The 21,537-nt window shown below is 45.8% G+C and overlaps 1 protein-coding gene across 3 annotated transcripts in view; it reads right to left on the bottom strand.

The window, feature by feature from the left end:
* NLGN3 (neuroligin 3) overlaps positions 1-21,537 on the bottom strand; it is a 150,372-nt gene that overhangs the window by 87,146 nt on the left and 41,689 nt on the right. The gene's annotated exons all lie outside the window — the stretch shown is intronic.

Raw genomic sequence — 21,537 nt, 5'->3', positions numbered from 1 at the left:
CACCTAGGGGGCTGAATACTAATATACATACAATGAAAGTGTTTTCAAATACTGGAGATTAGATCTGCAGGACATAGAAGAGGCTTCTATTCTCCAAGATGCAATGAGAAAAGAAGTCAGCAGAGTTCCAGCGAAAGAAGAAAGCAACGTTAAGCTCTCAGACCTGGCTGCAGGGGCTACCTACCTAAGGACTATGGGGATTAGACCTGCAGCCCATAGAAGAGGCCTCTATTCTCCAAGATACGAAAAGAAAGGAAATCAGCGGATATCCAGGGAAATAAAGTATCATTACAGTCTGAGAGATGCTCCTTGACCTGTCCGCAGGGTATACCCTCCTAGGGGGCTGAATACTAATATTTATAGAATGAAAGTGTTTTCAAATACTGTAGACTAGATCTGAAGCCCATAGAAGAGGCCTCTATCATCCAAGATGCAACAAGAAAATAAGTCAGCAGAGATCCTGGGAAATAAAATACCATTACAGTCTGAGGGATGCTCCTGGACCTGGCCGCAGGGGCTACCCACCTAGGGGGATGAATACTAATATACATACAATGAATATGTATTTAGATACTGGAGATTACATCTGCAGCCTATAGAAGAGGCCTCTATCTTCCAAGATACAACAAGAAAATAAGTCAGCAGAGATCCTGAGAAATAAAATACCATTGCAGTCTGAGGGATGCTCCTGGACCTGGCCGCAGGGGCTACCCACCTAGGGGGATGAATACCAATATACATACAATGGAAGTGTTTTCAAATCCTGGAGATTAGATCTGCAGAACATAGAATAGGCCTCTATTATCCAGGATACAACAAGAAAATAAGTCAGCAGAGATCCTGGGAAATAAAATACCATTATGTTCCTGGACCTGGCCACAGGGGCTACCCACCTAGGGGGCTTAATACTAATATACATACAATGAAAGTGTTTTCAAATACTGGAGATTAGATCTGCAGGACATAGAAGAGGCTTCTATTCTCCAAGATGCAACGAGAAAAGAAGTCAGCAGAGTTCCAGCGAAAGAAGAAAAAAACATTATGCACTCACCTACCTATACCTACCTAGGGACTATGGAGTTTAGATCTGCAGCCCATAGAAGAGGCCTCTATTTTCCAAGATATGAAAAGAAAAGAAGTCAGCGGAGTTCCAGGGAAAAAAAAAGTACCATTACAGTCTGAGGGGTGCTCCTGGACCTAGGCTACCCACCTAGGGGGCTGAACACTAATATTCATACAATGAATGTGTATTTAGATACTGGAGATGACATCTGCAGCCTATAGAAGCGGCCTCTATCATCTAAGATACAACAAGAAAATAAGTCAGCAGAGATCCCGGGAAATAAAATACCATTACAGTCTGAGGGATGCTCCTGGACCTGGCCGCAGGGGCTACCCACCTAGGGGGCTGAATACTAATATACATACAATGAAAGTGTTTTCAAATCCTGGAGATTAGATCTGCAGAACATAGAAGAGGCCTCTATTTTCCAAGATATGAAAAGAAAAGAAGTCAGCGGAGTTCCAGGGAAAAAAAAAGTACCATTACAGTCTGAGGGGTGCTCCTGGACCTGACCGCAGGGGCTACTCACCTAGGGACTACAGAACACCTTGCCCTATTTTAGATGGAAGAAGTAAAGGAGTGGTGTTCTGTAGTCCTGACACACTTCCTGTCCTAGGATGGTAACATTGCTTCATAACAGGTTCATCAGTCTGTGAGCATTGTCACCCCAAGTCCGAAGTGCGCCAGGACTACAGAAAACCTGACGTTATGTTATGAAGTAGAGGAGAAGGGAAGGTGTTCTGTAGTCCCAACACCGTTTCTGTCTTAGGAGGACATCGCTGCTTCTCCAAGGTAAGAACTGGGTTTGCCAAAAGCATTAGGTGCTCTCAGAGTGGATTCAGATCCTTTGTACCTAGTGAGGAATATATTTATATCAAAGTTTGTTTTTTGTGCCCGGAGTTCAGCTTTAACAAATATAAATAAATGGTGCCATTAAATTGTAGTAAAAACATATAAATGTGAAAGAAAAAAAAGAACCTAAACACAAAAATGAAGTATTTGAGGAGATGGGGACCCCGGGGGAATACTGAAGATTAAAGTGAAAACATTCGGTGTGAGCGGAGAGGAAATTTGCGGCTGATAAATCGCTGCCTTTCATGTGTCGGGATTCATTCCTAATCAGGAGTCATAGCGGCACCTCCAATGACGGGTCTGATCAGTATCATCAGTTCCAATCTGCTGACCAGGCCAAGTGAGGGCAAGCGTTATTGATTAGCATTAAGAGGGCCCCCCCCCCGCTGGAGTGATGAATTCGGCAGGACGCGGCACATTTCAGCGCTATTAGTGTTAAGAATCCGAATATGGGGGGGGGGCATTAATACTGTATCACCGAGCGTGCCCTGCCAATTCATCCCGCCTATTTATAACATTAGCATGCTATAAATGTATATCCTCTCAGCTTGCCTCATTTATTCCACAAGAACTGAATGAGCCCCTGGGCCGCTCTTCACCCCCCGACATCGCTTTACAGCGCCGCATTTCTGCAAATCTTTCTGGTCCCTTTCTCTGAAACAATGTTGTTACTTACAATTATTGCCAAGTGCTATTGTTTTTTTTTTCCTGAATTTAAATAGATGTGGCCCTCAGCAAACTTCCTATTTCCCTCAGGAGACATCTCATGGTCCTCGGGAGACATCATATGGTCCTCAGGAGACATCACGTGGTCCAAAGGAGACATCATATGGTCCTCAGGAGACATCATGTGGTCCTCAGGATACATCATGTGGTCCTCAGGAGACATCATGTGGTCCTCAGGAGACATCATGTGGTCCAAAGGAGACATCATATGGTCCTCAGGAGACATCATGTGGTCCTCAGGATACATCATGTGGTCCTCAGGAGACATCATGTGGTCCTCAGGAGACATCATGTGGTTCTCAGGAGACATCGTGTGGTCCTCAGGAGACACCATGTGGTCCTCAGGAGACATCATGTGGTCCTCAGGAGACATCATGTGGTCCTCAGGAGACATCACGTGGTCCTCAGGAGACATCATGTGGTCCTCAGGAGACATCACGTGGTCCAAAGGAGACATCACGTGGTCCAAAGGAGACATCATGTGGTCCAAAGGAGACATCACGTGGTCCTCAGAAGACCTCATGTGGTCCTCAGGAGACATTATATGGTCCTCAGGAGACATCACGTGGTCCAAAGGAGACATCATTTGGTCCTCAGGAGACATCATGTGGTCCTCAGGAGACATCACATGGTCCAAAGGAGACATTATGTGGTCCTCAGGAAACATCATGTGGTCCTCAGGAGACATCACGTGGTCCAAAGGAGACATCATGTGGTTTGTTTCACTCCATCTCACCCACTGGGAGTTTTACGTTTATTATACTGTACATAACCAAAAGTTTATGAACGCCCCCCTCCCCTGCCACCTCCCAATGATGGAGTTCAGGTGTCTCCAGTGAAGGGTCCTGGTAATCCTTCATCATACAAAGACATTGTAGACAATTGTTCTCTGATAAAGCTGGTCAAAAAAGCAATACACCTGAAAGACAGGCGGAGTTTATCCATCAGCACAAGCCAATATACAGTGTACCTTAGATAAATCTTTCTTAACCTTTTAAACCCAGAGAAACCCTTAAAATAATTTTCAGGTCTCAGGGAACCCCTGGTAAGAATAGTCCGTTAGGACCATTAGGAAAATTCCTCCTACACTGGTGGTCATTCAGAAGAATGTCCTTCTTACATTCAGCTTAAAAGGTCATTAGGGCTTGCTGCTGGCTCTGTCAAGTGGTGATGGACTTGAAACTATGAAAGTACCATCAGATGAGAGGTCAATCAGCCACAGCTCAAAGAACTCCTAGCCACTTCTGGAGAAACACTAGGGTTCCACAAGACCCTGGTTAAGAATAGCTGCCTTAAAGGGATCGTAAACCCTTACAAATCGCTTTTCACTACAGGTAAGACTATAATAAGGCTTACCTGTAGATATCCACTGTATCAGCAAGTGCCAACGTCATCGGCACATGCGCACTGAAGAAACGGCTTGTTCGTGCCGTTGCTTCAGCTGATGTGCCGTGACTGGCGGCTCCTGCGCACATGTGCGGGAGTGGCTTCATCGCGGCTCCGGCCAATCACAGCGCCGGAGCCCACAAACCCGGTAGTAACATTCCAGAGACATGTCGCCGGTCACAGCGGTGGACCGGGACCGCAGCACCAGCTTCCATCTAAGGTAAGTATTTAATAATGAGCTAGTATGCAATGCATACTAGCTCATTATGCCTTTGTCTTGCAGGTTTTTTGGGGTGTTTTTTGGATGGGTTTAAAAACCACTTTAAATGTACACTAAATGGCCAGACATATGTGGGCACACCTCCAAATTATGGAGTTCAGGTGTCTTCAGTGAAAGGTCCTGGTAACCCTCCATCATTCAAAGACATTGGAGACAATTGTGCTCTTCCAACCTTGTGGTAACAGTTTGGTGAAGACCCTTTTCTGTTCCAACATGACTGTGTCCCCACACCCTTTGTACAAATCCATCTCCATAGAGACATGGTGTGACCAGTTTGGTGTGGAGGAACTCAAGTGTCCTGTACATAGCCCTGACCTCATCCTTACTGAACACCTTTGGACTTCAACCCTACTTAACATCCTTTTCTGTTTCAGCATGACCGTGACCCCCCCCCCCCCCCCCCGTACAAAACCAGCTCCATAAAGACATAGCGTTACCAGTTTGGTATGAAGGAACACAAGCGTCCTGCACAGAGCCATGACCTAAACCCCATTTTTTGGAAGACCTTTGGGATCAGGGCTTCTCTTCCAACATCAGTAACTGACCTCACAAATGAGCAAAATTTCCCACAGACACCCTACAAAATCTTGTGGAAAGCCCCCCCCCCCCCCCTTGTGTACAAGCCAGCTCCATAAAGACATGGTGGGACCACTTTGGTATGGAGACTCATATGGACACCTGACCATTACACCTACCAATATGACAAGAACTATGTGAACGCATTCAAATTATGGAATTCAGGTGTCTCCAGTGAAGGGTCCTGGTAATCCTCCATTATACAAAGACATTGTAGACAATTGTGCTCTTCCAGCCATGTGATAACAGTTTGACGAAGACCCTTTTCTATTACAGCATGACTGTGCCCCCCAGGTACAAAGCCAACTCCATAAAAACATGGTGTGACTAGTTTGGTGTGGAGGAACTCGAGTGTCCTGCACAGAGCCCTGACCTCAACCCTACTTAACACCTTTGGGATGAATTTTCAATGGTGAGCCAGGTCTTCTCATTCAACATCAGTACCTGACCTCACAAATGGGCACAAATTCCCACAGACACCCTCCAAAATCCTGTGGAACGTCTTCCCAGAAGAGTGGAAGATGTTATAGTGACAAAGAGGGCAACTCCATAGTAATGGCCATGGTTTTGAAATGGGATGTCCAACAAGCTCATATAGGAGTGATGGGCGAAGGAACTCAAATGTCCTGCACAGAGCCCTAACCTCAACCCTACTGAATACCTTTGGAATGAATTTGAATGCCAAATCCCCCCCCCCCCCCCAACAAAAAAAAACATTTCTTGGTGCCCAATGTGGGGCTCAACATGCAAGCCAGGTCTTCTTATCCAAGGTCAATACCTGATCTCACAAATGGGTCCAAATTTCAACCAAAACTTCACCCAAAGGATGAAATGAACAAGATATGTGGTCTGCACACCAACAAATTTGTCTCCAAGTGAAAAGCTTTTTTTCTTGTATGACCACTTAGGTAACCAATGTTTCAGCACTATGGGAGGACCCCTTATGTGGACCTGTGTGGTCCTGTGGCATTGTTCTTCTATGTGGTCATACAATAAAAGAAGACTTTCAAGCTTGTTGGTGTGCTGACCACATATTTTGTCCAGTTCATCATTTGGGTGTAGTTTTTTTTTTTTTAATAAATTCAAATCCTTCGATTCTGCTCTCTTCTTGTGCGGTACATTGTATACTACATTGACAATTATGTTCTGTTTTTCACAGTGACTCGGAAAATGGGTATCGGAAAATGGAAACTAATTGCTGATATGGGTTTTGAAGGCCTGTGCATGCTGTACTACCTAGATGTGGAAGTCTGAACTCCTGTCCCATATGGTTGTCCATGTTCCATGTTATACATCAAGACCACGAGCCAGCACCTGCAGACACCTAAAAATCATGACAAATTTCTTGCTGCCCATTTCTTACGGGATTTATGAACTTAGAAGTATGGCGGTGGGCTGTGTTCCACCTTCCAATCATGGAAGTGACACCAACCACCTCATGTTGCAAAGAGAATCTCTTTTGGATTTTTCCTGCGCAAATGGCGGCTTCCGGAGATCTCACCACCATGGTGTCCTTTTTACCCCGATATATCTGACAACCAATGACACCATGACCAGTCAGGAGTCACTGTAGGACCACCATGGTGGATTCCAGTATGGTGCACGAGAGGAATATCCTCCATGAATGGTGGATTGGTCACTGAAAACAGTCGAGAATTCTGACATTTTGTACAGAAACAAAAAAGGGCGTGAAAAAGATTGATATCTAAAAGAGAGCGCCAAACAAAACAGGCGGAACGGCAGGAAATATTCGGTGTGAACTCCATCTCGGCCACGCCGGCGTCTTGTCTTTAGCCGTTGCCATTGTGCAGTAGAAGTATTATTTCATGGCGTTCGTTCTCCTGGAGGAACTCCTAAATCCTTTCACAGATACTTGCTTGCCCTTTATTTTATGTGCTCACTGCTACCAGTCTGGTATAATTCTTTTTCTTGCACACTGCTAAAGAAGTGATGTCTGCCCACTCAGCACAATGTGGATAATATTTTTATTCCATTGGCTTCACATAATATATATAAAAGTAAAATTCATGGTTCCTACAGGAGGTACGGCTTCAACGTACACGTCAACCCAAAACTGGATGGCATTTCATTTAATTAATCACTGTGCATCAGGAACACACTTTTCTCCCTTCTTTGTCCCATCTCTGTGCTGTGGATCTCCTGCAGCCTCTTTGCAGTCACTTCCTGCCTACATGCACTCTATAGATGCATGCCACTTCTCAGGGAGGGCTTTTTGATGGCAATCTCCCCCCCCCCCAGATCTGGACAGCACCCCTCCCTACACATTGAAGACATTTTAGGGTGGAATCTCCTGCTTTCCACAGCTCTAGATCGGCTACACAGAACCTCATTGTGATGTCACTCCCATAGGTGTGCACAGTAGTGGCAGCTGGTGCTCCATTTTTTTGAAGGGACGGCAAACAAACCACCCGCCACTCCCCCCCCCCCCCCCCCCCCCGTTCGGTCGGTCGATTGGTCAAACTCCCAGATTCCCCCTCGCTCGCTCTTCTGCCCATCAGCCCCGCACTTACCCATCTAGGTCACGGTCATCTTGGGCTCCTTCCTACATCTCCTCCTCAGCAGCTTCCTCCTCGGCAGCTTCACCCTGTGTCTCCTCCTCCTCAGCAGCTTCCTCCTCGGCAGCTTCACCCTGTGTCTTCTCCTCCTCAGCAGCTTCACATCGGCTTCGCCCTCGTCTCCTCCTCCTCTGCAGCTTCCTCCTCGGCAGCTTCCCCCCGTGTCTCCTCCTCCTCAGCAGCTTCCTCCTCGGCAGCTTCCCCCTGTGTCTCCTCCTCCTCGGCGGCTTCACAGCGGCTTTGCCCTTGTCTCCTCCTCCTCGGCGGCCAATACGGTCGCTTCTCCTCTCGGCCAAGCTTCCTGATTGGCAGGGAGGAGAATCAGGAAGACACTAGCGAATAATAATTTGCTATTGTCACACAACTGGGTGGGCTCAGGGCACAGTGCTCTGCACCCCGAGCCCACCCTCAGGCTCTAATCATGTGCTTGAGGGAAAAAAAAAACCCCATTGGAATCCATGCGTCCGGCACCCCGAATGTAAATTAGAGGCCGGGGCGCATGGATTAGGGGGCGGGGCGCATGGATTAGGGGGCGGGGCGCATGGATTAGGGGGGCGGTGCCCCTGAACCCCTTATGGAAGGGCCGTCACTGGTGCACAGCCTATTGCATTAGGGTGTGCACCCCAAACAGGGCTGCTCTTAGAAATCACAGGGGGCCCCGTACTGCCTACCTTACAGAGCCCCACTCCCTCCCCCACTCCCCCAGAAAATATCTATTTTCGCTAAAAACCCACTTAAAGAATTATTATAGGACATACTTACTGGCCCCTTTCCCATCTCGCCATCCTGAAAACATCCCCTTGTGTGCCCACAGCAGCTGTCTGTGGGAGAGGAAGGAAACTGACAACGCTGCGGTGAAAGAGGGGCGCACGGGGGGCCAGGAAAGCAGGGGGATGGGGGCGCGGGTGCTGGAATTGATCCCCCTGCAGCACAGCTGGGGGGAGGGAGCCGAGGAGAAGCCAGCAGAGCTGCAGAAGGAGGCAGAAGAGAATCTGGGTCTGCAGTAAGGCAGTACAGCTGGCCCTCCTGCTGAGCAGGTGCCCGGGCCCCCCCTTTTGAACTGATGGGGCCCGGGCACAGTACCGTAGGACTGGATGTACTGCCTCATCGGCGGCCCTGACCCCAAAGTTTAAACACACATGTAGCCTCAGCTGGGACGTGCTCTGCGCTGAACGGCTTCCTGTTCATTCACAAACTGAAGCATAGTAAACACAGTTATGAATGAACACAGTGAGTGATTGGCACTGACCAGCCAACCCCCTGCCATTCATTTGACAATCCCTTAACCTAAAAAATGGCCAGAACTGTTTTTTGTTTGTTTTCTTACCATTGACTTCAATAGGGTCTGGATTTGGCACCCAAACTTCATGTTCCTGGAAACCCTGCAGCTCCAAGAAAGATGTAGCCGGCGACTCCAGAAACCAATGAAAATCTTTATTTGCTATGTAAAGGTCAAGATTAAAAACAGCTGACGCGTTTCGGCATCAGGCCCCTTTAACCACTTCACATCCCAGCTATTGTCAAATGACATCCGCAGGAGGGATCTCCCATCCTGGGCGGGCGTCATATGACGTCCTGGGCTTCCCAGCCATCTAGGGGGTGCGCGTGCGCCGCCACGTCACTCAGGACACGGTGTACCTACCCGGCGGCGGCGAAGTCCGCCGGGCACCCGCGACTGCCGGTAACAGAGCCGGGACGTGGATCCCGATCGTGTGTTCCCAGTACAGAGGAACTCTGATTGGTCTCCTCCCCTTGTGAGTCCCCTACAGTTAGAATCACTCCCTAAGGAACACACTTAACCCCTCGATCGCCCCCTAGTGTTAACCCCTTCCCTGCCAGTGACATTTATACTGTAATCAATGCATTTTTATAGCACTGATCGCTGTATAAACGTGGATGGTCCCAAAATAGTGTCAAAAGTGTCCGATCTGTCCGCCACAATGTCGCAGTCACGATAAAAAACGCAGATCGCCGCCATTACTGGTAAAAAAAATAAAATAATAAAAATGCCATAAATCTATCCCCTATTTTGTAGACGCTATAGCTTTTGCGCAAACCAGTCAATATACGCTTATTGCGATTTTTTTTTCACAAAAATATGTAGAAGAATACGTATCGGCCTAAACTGAGGAAAAAATCATTTTTTTTTAAAATCGGGATATTTATTATAGCAAAAAGTAAAAAATATTGTGTTTTTTTTTTTCAAACTTGTCGCTCTTCTTTTGTTTATAGCGCAAGAAATAAAAAAATGCAGAGGCGATCAAATACCACCAAAAGAAAGCTCTATTTGTGGGGGGAAAAAATTATAAAGATTTTATTTGGGTACAGTGTAGCACGACTGCGCAATTGTCATTCAAAATGCAACAGCGCTGAAAACTGAAAATTGGCCTGGGCAGGAAGGGGCTGAAAATGACCGGTATTGAAGTGGTAGAGCTGGGGGAAAAAAAAATCGATTTTATTCTTGAATCGAGTTGAGAGGTCAAATCGATTCAAAATTTCAGCAAATCGATTTTTTTGGAGTCTTTTTTTTTTTTTTTCCACCAGGACCGGCGCTGACACAGTTTTTAGATGAGGCCGCAGCTTCGGCCTAGTCCGTGAGGCCCGGACACCGCAGACTAGGTCGAAGCCGCGGCCTCGGCTAAAAACTCCTGCCCGCAGCTCCTCAGGACCGGCGCGGTGTCCAAAAAAAAAAAAAAAACTCGATTCGAATCATGAATCGAGTTTGTTTTTAAAAAAAAATCGCAGATTTTTTTTTTGGAGAAAATCTCCCAGCCCTATGAAGCGGTTAAAAGCACGCTGTGAACAAGGCTGTATGCCGAAACGCGTCAAACTTTTTTTAAAGCGACAAATAAAGATTTTCATGGGATTCTGGAGTACATCTTTTCTTGGAGCTACGTTTTCAATGGCTGGAGGCCACTTGAGTCAGAGTGAAGAACTCCGCCCTTGATCTATGAGGGGTGTTCCTTGTTTTGAGCGCTATCTTTGTGCTTTGCTTTCCTAGTTATTTACTTTTAAGCCAATGGGATAAGATAATATACAAACTGTGGTGAGTGTGGGAACTTTGCTGTGATGGGGGACTAGGCCGAAGCCGCGGCCTCGCCTAAAAACTCCTGCCCGCAGCTCCTCAGGACCGGCGCGGTGTCCAAAAAAAAAAAAAACTCGATTTGAATCATGAATCGAGTTTGTTTTTAAAAAAATCGCAGATTTTTTTTTTTTGGAGAGAATCTCCCAGCCCTATGAAGCGGTTAAAAGCACGCTGTGAACAAGGCCGTATGCCGAAACGCGTCAGTGTTTTTTTAAGCGACAAATACAGATTTTCATGGGGTTCTGGAGTACATCTTTTCTTGGAGCTGCGTTTTCAATGGCTGGAGGCCACTTGAGCCAGAGTGAAGGACTCCACCCTTGATCTATGAGGGGTGTTCCTTGTTTTGAGGGCTGTCTTTGTGCTTTGCTTTCCTAGTTATTTACTTTGAAGCCAATGGGATAAGATAATATACAAACTGTGGTGAGTGTGTGACCATTGCTGTGATGGGGGGGGAGTGGGGGGAGCTTTTATAACCGGGACCCCGGAGTTGAACCTAATGAAATGCCGAGAGCAGAAGATGTCAAACGTTGAGTGGGGCTCCATCATAAGGTGTGGGGACCGAGTCATTCGGATTTTAATGGAATTCTCACATCCCTCGGAAGATGGTGAAAGGGCTGAATTTATTTGTGTCGGTGACATTGGGTTTTATTTCCCATAACAATATCTGGCACTTCTTCAGATTAGAATATCTATAAATTCCCAAACCCTCATCATTCACTGACATTTAAATCCTCAACGTGTAAGACATCAGCTTAGGACTGACAGCCATAGCGGAGGATGATCAATACGAGGCCGGGATAGAGGAAAATCCCATAATTATAAGTGCTATTGTGCATTTCTTGTCATCTCGCACGCACACGTGTATTATGACTATTAATGCCTTCAGCACATTCTGATTTTCCTGATCTGTAGTTCAATTGAATTATTTACATGACTCGGGGCACTGGCTGCAGAATTCCGATCGATACGATCTGTCAGAAGTACTACAGATGGGTATCAATATTGTTGTTGAGCGCTGACCGTATGCATACGCAACACGAGAAAAAAAATAAAAAAATTGGCAACATAGCCGAGAGGAAATCAGATCTTCATTTATTTCATATTATGTGAGAGTTGGTCTAATCCCCGGAGGCAGGTGGCCGCTGCATTTTAAAAAGTGGTTTGTACTTTCTAATGCTGTCACCAGGAACGCGTTTCTTATCTTCCTAAAATACATTTCTGGCTTTTTACATTGCAGCGGGTCCGAAGTGTTACATTATTCTATTAAAGAGCATTTTCTGAACAACAAGGAAAACAGTAACAAGGGATCAGCAAACTGCTAATGTCATCCAGCCAGCACCGTATACATCCCCTTGCAAAGGTGGTCAGCAGAGAAGGGCCAAGGCCCTTACATTGGTGGTAAGTAGAGAAGGGCCTCCTTACATCGGTGGTCAGCAGAGAAGGGCCAAGCCCCTTAAATCGGAGGTCAGTGAAGACGTGCCTCCTTACATTGCTGGTAAGTAGAGAAGAGCCTCCTTACATTGGTGGTAAGTAGAGAAGGGCCTCCTTACATTGGTAGTAAGTAGAAAAGGGCCTCCTTACATTGGTGGTAAGTAGAGAAGGGCCTACTTACACTGGTGGTAAGTAGAGAAGGGCCTCCTTACATTAGTGGTAAGTAAAGGAGTGCCCCCTTACATTGGTGGTAAGTAGAGAAGGGCCTCCTTACATTGATAGTAAGTAGAGAAGGGCCTCCTTACATTGGTGGTAAGTAGAGAAGGGCCTCCTTACGTTGGCGGTAAGTAGAGAAGGGTCCCCCTAAATTGTAGGTCAGTGTAGGCGGGCCCCCTTAAATTGGCGGTCAGTGGAGGAGTGCCCCCTTAAATTGATGGTAAGTAGAGAACGGCCTCCTTACATTGGTGGTAAGTAGAGAAGGGCCTCATTACATTGTAGATCAGTGGAGGCATGCCCCCGTACATTGATGGTAAGTAGAGAAGAGCCCCTTACACTGGTGGTAAGCAGAAAAAAGCTTCCTTACATTGGTGGTAAGTAGAGAAGGGCCTCCTTACATTGGTGGTAAGTAGAGAAGGGCTTCCTTACATTGGTGGTAATTGGAGAAGGGCCTCCTTACATTGTAGGTCAGTGGAGATGTGCCCCCTTATATTGGGGGTCAGTGGAGTGCCCCCTTATATTGGGGTTAGTGGAGGAATGCTAACATACATTGGTGTTCAGTAGTGCAAGGCCCCCTTACTTTGGTGATCAGTGAAGAAGTACCCCCTTAATTTGTTGGTCAATGGAGAAGTGCCTCCATACCTTGGTGGCCAGTGGAAAGGGACCCCCTTACATTGGTGGTAAATAGAGAAGGGCCTCCTTACATTGTAGGTCGGTGGAGGTGTGTCCCCTTATATTGGTGGTCAGTGGAGGAGTGCCCCCTTACATTGATGGTAAAGTGGAGGAGTGTAAACATACATTGGTGTTCAGTAGTGAAGGGCCTCCTTACGTTGGTGATCAGTGAAGAAGTACCCCCTTAATTTGTTGGTCAATGGAGAAGTGCCTCCTTACCTTGGATGGCCAGTGGAAAGGGACCCCCTTACATTGGTGGTAAGTAGAGAAAGGCCCCCTTACATTGTAGGTCAGTGGAGGCGTGCTACCTTATATTGGTGGTCAGTGAAGGAGTGCCCCCTTACATTGGTGGTCAGTGGAGTGTTGCTCCCATATATTGGTGGTCAGTAGTGAAGGGCCCCCTTACTTTGGTGGTCAGTGGAGAAGTGACTCCTTATCATGGTGACCAGTGGAAAGGGATCTCCTAACATTTGTGGTCAGTGAAGAAGTACCCCCTCAGTTTGTTGATCAATGGAGAAGTACCTCCTTACTTTGGTGGCCAGTGGAAAGGGACCCCCTTGCATTAGTGGTCAGAGGAAAAGGACCCCCTTACATTTGTAGTAAGTGAAGAAGGGCCTCTTATATTAGTGTTCTGCAGAGAAGGGCCTCCTTACTTCGGTAGTCACTAAAGTGCCCCCTTTTACATTGATTACCAATACATTAGATTGGTGGCTAGTGGGAAAAGAACCTACCCTCATTGGTAGTCTACTGAGAAGGACATGGTGGTCAGGGGAGAAATAATTGATTGTCAATTTGTTAATGGTTGCCAGTGGAATAAGTACTTCATAACCTTAGCAGTCAGTGGGATAAGATCCCTCTTATTATGGTGGTTGGTGGGGAAGGGCACTCTCTACATTAGTGGCTAAATGGAATTGTCTGCTTACATTTTGGATTGGGATGTCCAACAAGACCATGTACAGTACGTTTGGTGGTCAGGTGTTAGCAAACAATTTGGCCATATAATGTGTGACTGATAAAGGCAATCAGCACAGATACACAGATAATACTGAAGGCTCATATCATGTAGATATATTAGATAGGACTACACAAGAGATGTCAGCATGCACTATAGTGCCACTTGTATGACCACGTCTTCTACTCCTGCTGTATGATAGCCAAGCAGATATCTATTGACTTGAAGAGTTGGCAGGAGCTGCATATTGAGAAGATTTCTCAAACATCTCTTCAAAGTCTGAAAGATTGCCAACCCACATGGTGGAATGCAGGCCAAGTCCATCCTTCATTCCAAAAATACAGAATCAACATACACATGTATTCTATATATGAAAATAAGAGTAAATAAATCTATAAATCTAGATTACCTATTATTATTTCTGAATACTTAATAAGTACCTTCAACCGATAGCTTGGACTTTAAGTGCTTAATATGCTTTACAGTAACTCAATCACATATCCTATAGGCCACCTCTATGAATTTGGCAACATCATGACCATAAATACTCAGCACCCACCAACCCTTATCTCAGGCTATTCATTCTTCCATTCATATCTCCAGAACAGCACCATGGAAAAGGTCACCTACTGTGGAAAACCTCAAGATGAGCAAGGCTCCAGTCCTAACACTCTGTCTCTTTGCCTGCGCATTAAGAGTGGGATTCGGAAAAAGTCATGGCAGGTGGCTCTTCCATTATAGACTTTCATGGTGCGCACTATTCTGCTCCACTGTCATACAATCTCCAAACCGAGCCTGCAAGCTGCACTGGCATGACCCATTGATGTCCCCATAAGAAATCACGCCCTGAGAAATGCCATGCAGCCATCGCTGGAAAGCTTGTGGACAGGAAGTGACTGCAAAGAAATTGAAGGAGATCAGCAGCACTGAGATGTAATAAATAATTATAAAAGTTAATTACAAGTATTTTAACATTAATAAATGGCAATTGTTTGATAACAATGCTTCTTCAGGCAAAGTAGAGCAAGTAGCTGGTTGAGCAGTGCAAGGCCAGACCAGAGTGAGCAGGACAGGACCAACTGGTCAAACAAAAAAGTAGTAGCCAGGATCAGAACCAGATCAAAAATTTTACCAGATCTATAAACATTACGGCCAAAACACCGAACAGGAAATGGAGTTGAAGGGCATGGTGGGGTCAAGGCAGATGTGGTTCGGCTATGGTTAAATGGAGCTGGGTCAGCAACCAGATGTACCAGGGGATTGCAGACAGACTTGACAGCCTTCAGCCAGCAAACCCAACAACAGAAACACATATTGTGGAATCTGCTGCCTTTTTAACCCAGTCAGTACGTTAAATAACATCCTCCAAGGGTTCGCCATTACCCCTTCTCCACATGCACAGCGCAGCTAAGGGCATAGACTGGGCATCAGTGCAGCTGAAACTGCATCAACAGGTGAGAAGAGGAACCCAAGGAAAGCAATGAAGAACCCAAGCAAGGCAAAAAAGAACCCAAGGAAGGCAAAGAGGAGTCCTAGGAAGGCAAACAGGAACCCAAAGAAGCCAAACAGGAACCCAAAGAAGGCAAATAGGATCCCAAGAAAGGCAAAGAACCCAAGAAAGGCAAAGAAGAACCCAAGAAAGGCAAACAGGATCCCAAGAAAGACAAGCAGGGACCCAAAGAAAGCAAAAAAGAACCCAAGGAAGGCAAACAGGAACCAAAGGAAGGCAAAGAAGAACGTAAGGAAGTCAAAGAAGAACCCAAGCAAGGCAAACAGGAACTCAAGGAAAATAAAGTAGAATGCAAGGAAATCAAACAGGAACCCAAAGAAGGCAAAGAGTAACCCCATGAAGGCAAAAAGAAACCCAATGAAGGCAAAGAAGAACGTAAGGAAGGCAAAGAAAGACCCAAGCAGGGAAAATAGGAACTCAAGGAAGGTAAAGTTGAATGCAAGGAAGGCAGACAGAAACCCAAGGAAGGCTAAGAAGAACGTAAGGAAGGCAAAGAAGAACCCAAGCAAAGCAAACAGGAACCCGAGGAAGGTACCAAAGAGCAAAAGGAAGGCAAAGAAAAACCCAAGGAAGACAAACAAGAACCCAAAGAGGGCAGCAGAGAAGGTAGCAAAAGGTTCAACAGGAGAATGCAATAAAATACACCACGGCCAACTGCAAGTGGCCAACCATGACATGGACAGGTGATCAAATTGATGACCACCTTTTATTGTTTAACCGCACAAACCAACAGCAGTTTTCTAAAATATGCACTACACCCATTTTTAAAACCGAAGTCACAAAATAAATGTTCATTTAGATACACATCGTACTAATGACCACTATTTCCATAGATGCGCCTACACTGTCCTGTTACAGCATTTGCTTGGGTCTAAATATGACTAGGCAATCCAATGGGCACCAGAGATGGACCACACTATCAGTATGCTCCAACAGACCTGGTCAGACACGCCTCCTCCCTTTCTCTGCAATACAAGTCTGTGCGAGGACTAATAATGAGGGGTGTGGCTGGTACTCAGCTCTGCCAGTACAGAGCACTGCAGTGTGAGGGCAGGAAGCAAAATTCTCACTGAGAGAAAAGGGCATTTGAAAGCATTTCCAAGTCAAATACAATTAAAAATCATAACATATGGCAGTACGGGTCAATAACAATAAAATAAAAGGTGCGAGGCTTCAATTCAATTTTAAAGCACAACTTCAGGAATTGCAAAAAAAAAAAAAAAGCATTTAACCCTTGCAGTGAATTGGGGCTCCCACTGCCGGGGTGGTTTCTTGTCATTTTCGGAGTTGAGCTTTAAGTGAATGCGATGTAACATCTTGAAATAAACAAGGTATGATGTGCACAAAGAAAACATCACAATACAATCAGTCCCTCTGAACCTGGCAGTGAAACGCCTAAGGCGGTGTTAAATGCCGCATAAAAATGGGTCAAGTAGAGTCTTTTTTTTTTTAACAGGAATAGCGTTGATATTTTATGAATTTACAGCTTGGAATCTTATTGATTTGAAACCATAATGACTTCAAAGACGATATTGCGTAGCCCCGCAATAAAAGAGCTACTTGGTGGCTAGCTGACAATAAAACCTTGGTGGCCAACCCACAACATAGACTTCGTTGAAACACGACAGCTGACCTCAAATCCGGTCACATGACTAAGTGCTGATGACTTCCGGAGGAGCATCCCTGCTCCCCTCCGGCATTCTCCCAACACTGCCATTCAGGTGAGTACCAAATCACCCGCTGCCTAAAGTAAACATTTCCTGTGTCCATGAAGGGCAAAAAACAGGGTCACTTACCTACCCATACCTCAACAGCATCTACTCACCCTTCCTGCACTTCATTTGGCCATTGGGACCAAGAAATGTCAGTCCAATATAGGCTCAAAACCAGCTTGGCAAATCTGACATTGGGACTTCCACCTCAACGCATTACATGCTTACCCATACCCAGAAATCACTTTGTTGACATGTTTTACCTTTACACCTTTTATATGGCCAAACATATATGGATCCCCCTCCAAAGCATGGAATTCAGGCATCTCCAGTGAAGGGTCCTGGTAACCCTCCATCATACAAAGACATTGTAGACAATTGTGCTCCTCCAACCTTGTGGTAATGACAGGGGAGATTTACTAAGACTGGTGCACACAGAATTTGGTACAGCTGTGCATAGTAGCTAATCAGCTTCTAGTTTTTATTGTCAAAGCTTAATGGAACAAACTGAAGTTAGAAGCTGATTAGTTACTATGCACAGCTGCACCAGATTCTGTGTGCACCAGTCTTATTAAATCTCCCCATATCATTACCACAAGGTTGCAGGAGCACAATTGTCTACAATGTCTTTGTATGATGGAGGAAATCTCTCCCAGTTTGAAGAACACCCTTTTCTGTTCCAGCATGACTGCGCCCCTTTGTACAAAGCCAGCTCCATACAGACATGGTGTGACCAGTTTGGTGTGGAGGAACCCGAGTGTCCTGCACAGAGCCCTGACCTCAACCCAACTGAACAGGTTTGGGATGGATTTCAAAGCTGACGGTGAGCCAGGTCTTCTCATCCAACATCAGTACCTGACCTCACAAATGGGAAGAAATTCCCAGATACACCCTCCAAAATCTTGTGTCTTCCCAGAAGAGTGAAGGATGTTATAGCCACAAAATTGAGGGGGAGGGTTAACTCAATATATTAGTGGCCATGGTTTTAGAATGGGATGTTCAACAAACTCGGAAACCCTGACCTCAGCCCTTCTGAAAACTTTTGGGATGAATCGGAACCCCGATTGTGACAAAAGGCTTATTTTGGCGCCCAACGTTGAACCCAATATGTGAGCCAGGTCTTCTCACCCAACATCTGTACCTGACCTCGTAAATGTGTACAAATGCACTCTTGGGGGGTTTGGAGACACTCTCCAAAATCTCAAGATTTGGAGACACTCTTCAAAATCTTGTAAATAGCCTTCCCAGAAGAGTGGAGGATGTTATAGCCACAAAGTGGGCAACTTCATAATAAAGGCCATGGTATTGGAATGGGATGTTCAACAAACTCGAAACCTTGACCCAACCTTACTAAATTGGAACCCCGATTATTGTGACCAAGGGCTTTTTTTTTTTGGCATCCAACATCGGGCCCAACATATGAGCCAGGTCTTCCCATCCAACATCACTACTTGACTTCAGAAATGGGCACAAACTTCCACAGGCATCCTCCAAAATCTTGTGGGAAGCCTTCCCAGGAGAGTGGAGCCAGCTCCATAAAGACATGGTTGGACCAGTTTGGTGTGGAGGAACTCCAGTGTCCTGCACAAAGCCCTGATCTCATCCCTACTGAGCACCTCTGGGATGAATAGGAATGGTGATTGTGCGCCTGGACTTTTCCTCCAACACTCGTACCTGAAGGGTACTGTTAATACTGCATCATACATACAACCTTACAGTACACCATTGAAAAGACCTCACTGATTGCAAGCCAAGTCTTTTGGCACCCAACGTGAGGCTTAACGTGCAAACCTGGTCTTCCCATCCAACATCAGTACCTGACTTCACAACTGCACACAAATTCCCACAGACACCCTCCGAAATCTTGTGGAAAGTCTTGTGGAAGAGTGGAGGATGTAATAACCATAAAGGGGGAAACTCCATATTAATGAGCTTGATGAGGGGTTGGGGGACTCTATATTAATGGCCATGAAGGCAAGGGAGCAACTCCATATTAAAGGTCATGAGGAAGGGGGGGGCAATGCCAAATTAATGGCCATGGAAGGAGGGGTGTAACTCCATATTAATGGCCATAGTTTTGGTATGGGATTTCCAACAAGCTCATATAGATATGATGTTGTCTACAAATGTTTTGGCCATATAGTGCAGTTGCGTTGTGTCCAAGTGGTGAATTCTGGTGTGAACATTTGATGACCTTCTGCTGCTCTAACTGGTTCGAAGAGCCAAATATTTCCACGACTAGAATCCCTTAGTGATAGAAGACAGAACACGCTGCTGTTTTTTTTTTTTTTTTTTTTTATCCCCAAAGGTACCACGCAACATGGTCACAACATACCAAATATCCATAGGCAATCAAGCAGCCAACACAGAACAAGACACTGCATATGATAATGAACCCCGTGCTGTTTATAAAGACATCAGGATTTATTATGTAGTTCAGTGATCACATTAATGTACGAGGCTGCAGAAATACCGCGTCTGCAAAGGTCACAGGATTCTGAGAAGAACACAACAAATTAAAGCTGAACTCCAGACCTCTTTAATAAAAGCAACGTTTACACACATCAGCCAGTAAGTGAAAAATGGGTGGAAATAAAGTACTTCCAGCTTGACCTGCAGTCTGAGAAACAAAACTTTCTGCAATTTTATGGTCTCTGAGAAAGAGGTCCCTGTGCTATTAATCTTATAGAGGTGAACATGTTCCTCTACACTGCTCTCCGTGGTTGATGAGCAGCTCCTGCAGAGTAAAGAGGGGGCTGGTCCGGCATGTGACGAAACATGTAGGATCCTTGAGAGCTTATATCTCCCTACAGTCCGTATTAATGTCATTCATCGATAGGCCGAGATCGGGAGAGCTGGACATGTGCTGCCAGTGGACTGTGAGATGCATGCTAGTTTCGACTATAGGACAATGGGGGTTATTTACTATAGCTGGAGAGTGCAAAATCTGGTGCAACTCTGCATAGAAACCAATCAGCTTCCAGGTTTTATTGCCAAAGCTTCATTGAACAAGCTGACGTTTGAAACTGATTGGCCACCATGCATGGCTGCACCAGGTTCTGAGTGCACCAGCTTTAGTAAATCTACCACAATGATATATAGTATATGCAGTATTATTTTAACATCTTTTATAATCACACACAGAGGTTGGACTTGATGGACTTGTGTCTTTTTTCAACCTCACCTACTATGTAACTATCTTTATAGATGTTTATATCCCAACACATCCCATTCCACACCTAAAGTGTTAAACTACACTATATTGTCAAAAGTATTGGCACGCCTGCCTTTACACACACATGAACTTTAATGTCCTCCCAGTCTTAGTCCGTAGGGTTCAATATTGAGTTGGCTCCGCCCTTTGCAGCTATAACATTTTCAATTCTTCTGGGAAGGCCGTCCACAAGGTTTAGGAGGGTGTCTATGGGAATGTTTGACCGTTGGACGAGAAGGCCTGGCATGTAGTCTCCACTCTAATTCACCCCAAAGGTGTTCTATCGGGTTGAGGTCAGGACTCTGTGCAGGCCAGTCAAGTTCCTCCACCACAAACACGCTCATCCATGTCTTTATGGACCTTGCTTTGTGCACTGGTGGGCATTCATGTTGGAACAGGAAGGGGCCATCCCCAAACTGTTCCCACAAAGTTGGGAGCATGAAATTGTCCAAAATGTCTTGGTATGCTGACGCCTTAAGAGTTCCCTTCACTGGAACTAAGGGGCCAAGATCAACCCCTGAGGGGCCAAGCCCAACCCCTGAGGAGCCAAGCCCAGCCCCTGAAAAACAACCCCCACAACATAATCCCCTCTCCACCAAATTAATGGACTAGTGCACAAAGCAAGGTCCAAATGAGCGAGTTTGGGGTGGAGGAAATTGACTGACCTGCACAGGGTCCTGGCCTCAACCCAATAGAACACCTTTGGGATGAATTAAAGCAGAGACTGCGAGCCAGGCCTTCTCATCCAACATCAGTGCCTGACCTCACAAATGCTCTTCTGGAAGAATGGTCAAACATTCCGATAGACACCCTCCTAAACCTTGTGGACGGCCTTCCCAGAAGAGTTGAAGCTGTTATAGCTGCAAAGGGGAGGGGCCAACTCAATATTGAACCCTCCGGACTAAGACTGGGATGTCATTAAAGGCCATGTGTGTGTAAAGGCAGGTGTCCCAATACTTTTGGTTGTATAGTGTATGTGCACCATAAAGATGACTGTTCATCTACAGTTAGAGCCTGTGTACTTGGACTTTTCTCTATGTCAGAACTTCTTTTTTCTTCCATACAGATCAATAGGAATACAAAAGCAGCTTGAAGCAGCTTAGAAGGTCAACTGTAGTTCAGAAGCATTTCCCAAACTGATCAAAAAGTCAAATACACCTAAAAGACGGGCCAAATGTGTCCATCAGCACAGGCCCTTCCTGGTACAATATACCTCAGGTGTACACCAGGGGTCGGCAAGCCATTGGTTGTGATCGACCACGGGGAGCCGAAAGGTGGATCGTGAC

Source organism: Aquarana catesbeiana, linkage group LG09 (genome assembly GCF_042186555.1).
Source record: "Aquarana catesbeiana isolate 2022-GZ linkage group LG09, ASM4218655v1, whole genome shotgun sequence".
NCBI classification, from domain to species: Eukaryota; Metazoa; Chordata; class Amphibia; order Anura; family Ranidae; genus Aquarana; species Aquarana catesbeiana.
Note: the sequence above shows the minus strand (reverse complement) of the source record. Positions and strands in the feature narration are given on the sequence as shown.